The 6,912-nt window shown below is 38.8% G+C and overlaps 1 long non-coding RNA gene across 1 annotated transcript; it reads left to right on the top strand.

The window, feature by feature from the left end:
• The first annotated feature begins 226 nt into the window (after positions 1 to 226).
• On the top strand, positions 227 to 1,627 carry LOC113471189. Its single transcript, XR_003393983.1, has 2 exons — positions 227 to 313; positions 893 to 1,627. It is a non-coding gene; the product is annotated as an uncharacterized LOC113471189 (long non-coding RNA).
• Positions 1,628 to 6,912: the final 5,285 nt, after the last annotated feature.

Below are 6,912 nucleotides of genomic sequence, written 5' to 3'. Positions count from 1 at the left end.
TCAGGAACACAGAATGGAATGGCCCTTTGAATCATCGTTTTTGAAACAATGTAAGTTTAGGTATGATAATGTCTCAAACGATAGATTGAAGATTCTGTAACTTTGTGAAGGTTCATCTTGACAGGATGATAATGTCTGATTAATTTCGGATTAGTATTTTGATTCAAGGACAATTTATTGGAAACCCTCAATCACGTCTTTCGGATTTCTTGCTTCTTTTTTTCCAGAATGGGATGCTAGAAAACCCTACAAGAAGAACGGCCCTTATGATGTCATCCACTTTGGAAGTGGAGTGAAACATATTCCAATAGAAGTGAGTCAACTACGTAGATCTCAGAAGAAGTAGGGATGTCTTCAAAAGTGAAGATGGTTGCTCATTCTTCTTATTAGTCTTCTTCTTTTTCTTCTTCCTCTCTTCCGCCTTCTTCTTCTCCTTCGCCTTCTTCTTTTTCTTCTTCTTCTTCTCCGCCACCTTCTTCTTCTCCTTCTCTTTCTTCTTCTTTTTCTCCTTCTTCTTCTCCTCCTCCTTTCTTCTTTTGGTGCATAACGTCCCCGTCGGATATTTGTGATCAGCAAGGCTATCTTACCTTTTTGGTTGCTATTCCAAAACAGATCGTTTCCTCCGCACCACGTCCGCAGGTTCTGCAGCAAGGAGACCCTTCTTCACCCTGGTCTCCTGGACCATAAACCTATATTACTTACCAGTCTTACCACTATTACTTAGGTAGATTCTTTTCCTTCTCTTCATAAAGGCAGCCTCATGGCGACGTCATATCTCCTAATCCCTCTTATGTTACAAACCAATTCTTCTTACCACTCCTTACTCCTGAATCTCATGATGTCCCTCTCCGTTTCCCCGTTATCATGATGTCCAATCATTTTTTGTTTCCAGTTTATCTCCGACCTCAAGATCAACGGCTCCATCCTAGTCCCCGTAGGTCCCCCGTACGGACCCCACATTCTCAAGAAGATCACCCTCATCAAGCGCAACCTCTACACCATCCAAAATCTCGCCGAGGTAGAGGCCTTCCACTTCTGTTCGCCCGAAGAACAAACGTCGGACTTTCGGCAAACCTTCGGCCACCATTTCATTCGGTTGTTCCCGTTGTTCTACAAATCCGTTGTGCCGTTCAACTCAACGGTTACCGGGAAGTTACTCACGTATAAACTGCCTGATGGCTGATGATTAACTGCCAGAGTAACCTGATGAACACGGGTGGTTCAAAGCCACATATAGTCGACCCCGTCTATCGAAACCGTATACACCACCTCAACAGCATATTGGATTCATCTCTTCACCTCGTTGATCGACGGTCAACTACGAGTATGTACCTGTGTGGACACAGTTTTAGGTTTTCTTCTTTTTTCCAGTGTCCCTGAGACAGCCACCATTAGTTTGGCTGAGCTGAAATCTCAGGGTGTTGGAGGGATTGGGGGGTTGAAACTCCTTGGACGCCCAAAAACAATGGGCTCCTTCCTCATAATACATGGGCTCTGCCCGTTGATTTGTTAAACTAAACTAAACTCATTCCAAGGTGTATTAACAGATAATTTTAATTGTGGAAACGTTGACTCTGAGTGTAGAATAAATATTTTCGCGTTGTAAATACCTATTTAAAACAATCTATCCATGCTCCGTTCTTACCTACTTCTTATAATGGGTTCCAGTCGATGTGGCGATCGAAGATCGACTTCGCTTGACTGTGATATGGACGGGACGCACCCTAACAATGAAAATTTGAAAACCTTGTTACTAGGCCCGTATCCAGTATTTCATTGGGGCAAGAGTCCAAACAGTAAAGTACCGGGGGATTGTGCTACGCCAATCTCTGTCCAAGCCACATTCTGGCATAGATTGACTCTATTTTTCCCAAGAACTTGATGATAAAAGTAGACTAAGCATTGATGCCCTGCTATTTGTCTTACATAAGAGGAAAGTACTGAATGAAGTGGTTATATAACTGGAGATTGTACGGTACCTATATAAGTAGTATAGTCTACTCAACAAATAAACAACTCGAGTTAGAAAGAAAAAGAAAAGTTACGTAAGTTCAAAAACATTGAAAGGGAGATCGAGAATACAACTTTTAATTATAAAATTACAGTAGGTACCTTAATCTAATACCTATATAAAAATGAATATTTGTTTGTGTGTGTGTGCGCATGTGTGTGTGTTTGTTAGAATTTTATGCCTGGCCAAACCGCTCATCTGATTGCTATGAAACTTTGTCAACTTATTGCTTGCACTCCCGTACCTTATAATTTGCAAGTTCCCTATGGATCCTTTCCGCCCTTTGGCGGTAATCGAACCCTCAACCTAGAGGCTCACAAGGCAGACGCGCTGTCCTCCAACCTCTTCTACACGCTATGCTCCAACTAGACTAGACTGGCTCTTTTTTTTTAAAGACATTGGTTTCGAAGAACCTTATTGCCGAAGAGCCACTAATGACTTTAGATAATTAATAAATCAATCGAAATTATGAACACGTTATATCTCTATATAAATGTTGTTGACGTTGTTGTAGGTATGTCTGTGTGATGAGATTTGTTATATCTTTGCCACAAGTTTTGCCTGTGGTAACCTCGAACATACGCAGGCTGCGATATTGTAATCAATATGTCATCGAGTTCTTCGTATTAACCCTATTAACCATAGGTATGTTATTAAACATTACAATCACGCACGTATTGTTATGTCTGCGAAATTCCGAAGTTCTAGCTTTAAAGGAAGGGGTAGAAAAGGGGCCTAGAAAATCGCTTATTTTAAGACTGACGGACTCACTGACTCACTCATCAAAATTATGAAGCACTTCCTGATGTCGTAGAAACTTGAAATTTGGCAGGATGGTAGGTCTTGATGAGTAAGTAAAGTGTAAAATCTGAAATTCGGCAAAAGTTGCTCTGGGCTCCGCCCACAGGCGGATTTAACACGGGGAACACACTTTGAGGCCAGCAAAACCGGGAGCGCGCAGCGGGACCGTAAACAAGGGAGCGCGAAGCGCGACCACATGCACACCCCGCGAAGCCCCGGGAGTGCGCAGCTCGATCGTATACAAGGCAGCGCGAAGCGCGACCGCATGTATTAGAAAAAAGGAGTGAGATCTCCCACAAAAACACAGAAGTGTGAAAAAAAGGCCAAGTTCCTATCTAAAAATGTCTTCTGAAAAATGGGAATGCAGGCTTGGCCTTAATTTTCTGATCTCACCACTTTTATAGGACGACATTTTTGGATAGGAATTGTTTTTTTCTCAAGAGGTTTGATAGAGGGAACTGTAACTGCTAAGGTCTTATCGTCCCAAAAGCGAAGAGAGAAGAAAGACAGGACAGGAAAAACCAAGTCGTTCGGAGAACGAAACTTATCCGGTTAGGATAGGTCTTATCATCCCAAAAGCGAAGAGAGAAGAAAGACAGGACAGGAAAAACCAAGTCGTTCGGAGAACGAAACTTATCCGGTTAGGATGAAATCCGATAAGGCTTATTTCCGGAAAGTCTGGCTTTCTCCTATCCTGTCTTTCCGCTTTCGGAACGATAAGACCTTAGCAGTTACAGTTTACAGTTCCCTCTATCAAAACCTCTTGAATCTCCAGATACATAAATGAGAACTTATAATGTCCATGTATCTTTCTCTCCAACCCTCTATTCGTCCTTGATACGTACGTTCGAATAAGTACACATAATCCACATAGATATAAATAGATTAGATACATAATAATGTACCTATAAGAGTAATACTCATGTATTCTTGGTTACTGGTAGGTTCTATTTCAGTCTAATATTTCCGGGGTATCAACGATCTGGTTCTTGGCTCTGAATGCAGTGGCGTACGTGTCTCTATGAAATTACCTACCACTAAAAAAGAAGGAAAGAAAAAGAAGAATAAGGAGGAGAAGAAGAAGAGGAAGAAAAAGAAGGAGAAGAGGAAGAAGAAGAAGGAGAAGAAGGAGGAGGAGAAGAAGAAGAAGGAGAAGAAAACTCACAGAATTAAAAAAATAAAAATCGTAGAATGTCCATAGTCTTATCAGGTCATGCATGATCTATGAACCAATAGGTAAAAGTAGATCGGGAGTTTTGGCATCTCCACTAAAAAAATACGAGGAAAATTCTGTCACCTCCTCTCGCCAGATTGCTACTATCCAAATTCAAAAGTGAACATTTTCGAGAAGGGGAGGGTGATAGCTTCGACGTATTTTCCTTTCGGAATTTCCCCTCTTCTGAACCTCATTTACCATCTTTTTCCTATGGTTTAGAACAGGCGCTATCACACCAAAAGAGGAGGAAACGAGCTTCAGAAGAGGAAAAGAAAAAAACGGATCTATCCTTTCTGAACTTTTGGGACTATGGATTCATAGCTTCCTCCATTGTAATTATCACGCCACGCTTCTGGCTCTGATACATGACTTGTTCTTTGGTGTTTGATTCTACTGGTGTTGACTACCACATAACGTTATTGCACACAGTTGCAATTTTATTGTAATAACCGTGTGAGATAATTTCAGCAAACGAAATTTATTTTAGCTTAGCGGCGGAAAGCTCAGAAGGGAAATCGAGCAGCTAGTATCCCTATATGTATGTTGTTTCAAAGGAAGTAAGAGAAAGGATCTCGACAAGGCTTCATGCATTCTGTACATGCATACATAATAGCTATTAATTGTTTCACAAACTTATTGAAATGAATTATATACAGGTAGTTTCACAAACTTAGTTCTAAAATCCGATAAGTATTTCCGGAAATCCGGCTTTCTCCTATCCTGTCTTTCCGCTTTCGGAACGATAAGACCTTAGCAGTTACAGTTCCCTCTATCAAAACCTCTTAATTCTCCAGATACATAAATGAGAACTTATAATGTCCATGTATCTTTCTCTCCAACCCTCTATCCGTCCTTGATACGTACGTTCGAATAAATACCACATAATCCACATAGGTATAAATAGATTAGATACATAATAATCTACCTCCAACCCTCTATCCGTCCTTGATACGTACGTTCGAATAAGTACCACATAATCCACATAGGTATAAATAGATTAGATACATAATAATCTACCCCCAACCCTCTATCCGTCCTTGATACGTACGTTCGAATAAGTACCACATAATCCACATAGGTATAAATAGATTAGATACATAATAATCTGCCTATACGAGTGTAACTCTCATGTATTCTTGGTTATTGGTTGGTTCTATTTCAGTCTAATATTTCCGGGGTATCAACGATCTGGTTCTTGGCTCTGAATGCAGTGGCGTACGTGTTTCTATGAAATTACCTACCACTAAAAAAGAAGGAAAGAAAAAGAAGAAATATCTAGATAACTATTATATATTAAATACCTCTGGGTACTGTGATAATGAAACTTTGGGTCCCTGTCATACTGATCCACAACTCTACATTCAGTAAGTATAAAGCTATAAAGTCTGAAGAAAGTTTTACTACTCCTCCTAAAGAAACTAATTTACGCTAAGTTTATGCTGTAAAAGATAAAACAAACACAGCTATGACACAATATGTAGGTAAGTATGTTAATTATCGTTTAATGATAGGAAGAGTACTCGTACACTTTTATTTTATCTCGTATAAATTAATATGGAAATTGGAAATGTACCTGATAATAATTCAAATGGAGACACTGCTAAGATCTTATCGTCCCGAGAGCGAAGAGAGAAGAAAGACAGGTTTTAACCTTTGTTTCAGTTTTCTATCTAGATAACTATTATTTATCAAATACCTCTGGGTACTGTGATCATGAAACTTTGCGTCCCGGTCATACTGATCCACAACTCCACATTCAGTAAGCATAAAGCTATAAAGTCTGAAGAAAGTTTTACTACTCCTCTTAAAGAAACTAATTTACGCTAAGTTTATGCTGTAAAAGATAAAACAAACACAGCTATGACACAATATGTAGGTAAGTATGTTAATTATCGTTTAATGATAGGAAGAGTACTCGTAGAAGTACACTTTTACATATTTTATCTCGAATAAATTGATATGGAAATTGGAAATGTACCTAATAATAATTCAAATGGAGACAAATCCGTGGGTAGGAATTTTAATTAATATGTTAATTATCGTTTAATGATAGGAAGAGTACTCGTACACTTTTATTTTATCTCGTATAAATTAATATGGAAATTGGAAATGTACCTAATAATAATTCAAATGGAGACAAATCCGTGGGTAGGAATTTTAATTCGGCTCAATCAAAATAGTACGTAGATATTATGCAGGTACATGGGTAATTACAATTACTAAATGGAGACAAATCCGTGGGTAGGAATTTTAATTAAGCTCAATCAAAATAGTACGTAGATATTATGCAGGTACATGGGTAATTACAATTACTAATAAAATTATTATAGAGGTAACAAAATACAATCCGCATAATAGGTGTAGAACTTTTAACTATAGAAAGTGGTTCTGATTAAAAAATGAAGAGGTAACAATAAATAGAAATTAATTTGAGATTTGGCAGCAGCCCAGGAAATGTTCAACTTGAGAGTATTATTTTTATTAAAAAATGAAGAGGTAACAATAAATAGAAATTAATTTGAGATTTGGCAGCAGCCCAGGAAATGTTCAACTTGAGAGTATTATTTTCTGGTGTTCAATAAATAGAAATTAATTTGAGATTTGGCAGCAGCCCAGGAAATGTTCAACTTGAGAGTATTATTTTTTGGTGTTCTTGTCTTCTTTTTCTTCGCCTTTTCCCATGTTCAGATGGGGTCAGCGTTTGTCGTCGGCTTCTCAATAAGCTTTAGAGTGATCGCTTTGAGGCCAACTGGTTTTGGCTAAACAAAATTTTCCGAGTGGATGCCCAGTTCTTGTATATTGACATTAATTATTGACCCATCCCCTAAAACGGGGTTGAACACTGGCTCTTCTCTCCCATCTCAAGAAACATGCTACAGGATAG

This window comes from Diaphorina citri, unplaced genomic scaffold (assembly GCF_000475195.1).
Source record: "Diaphorina citri unplaced genomic scaffold, Diaci psyllid genome assembly version 1.1 scaffold2143, whole genome shotgun sequence".
Classification (NCBI taxonomy): Eukaryota; Metazoa; Arthropoda; class Insecta; order Hemiptera; family Psyllidae; genus Diaphorina; species Diaphorina citri.
The sequence above is the reverse complement of the archived record's forward strand: the minus strand, read 5'-3'. Positions and strand labels throughout refer to the sequence as shown.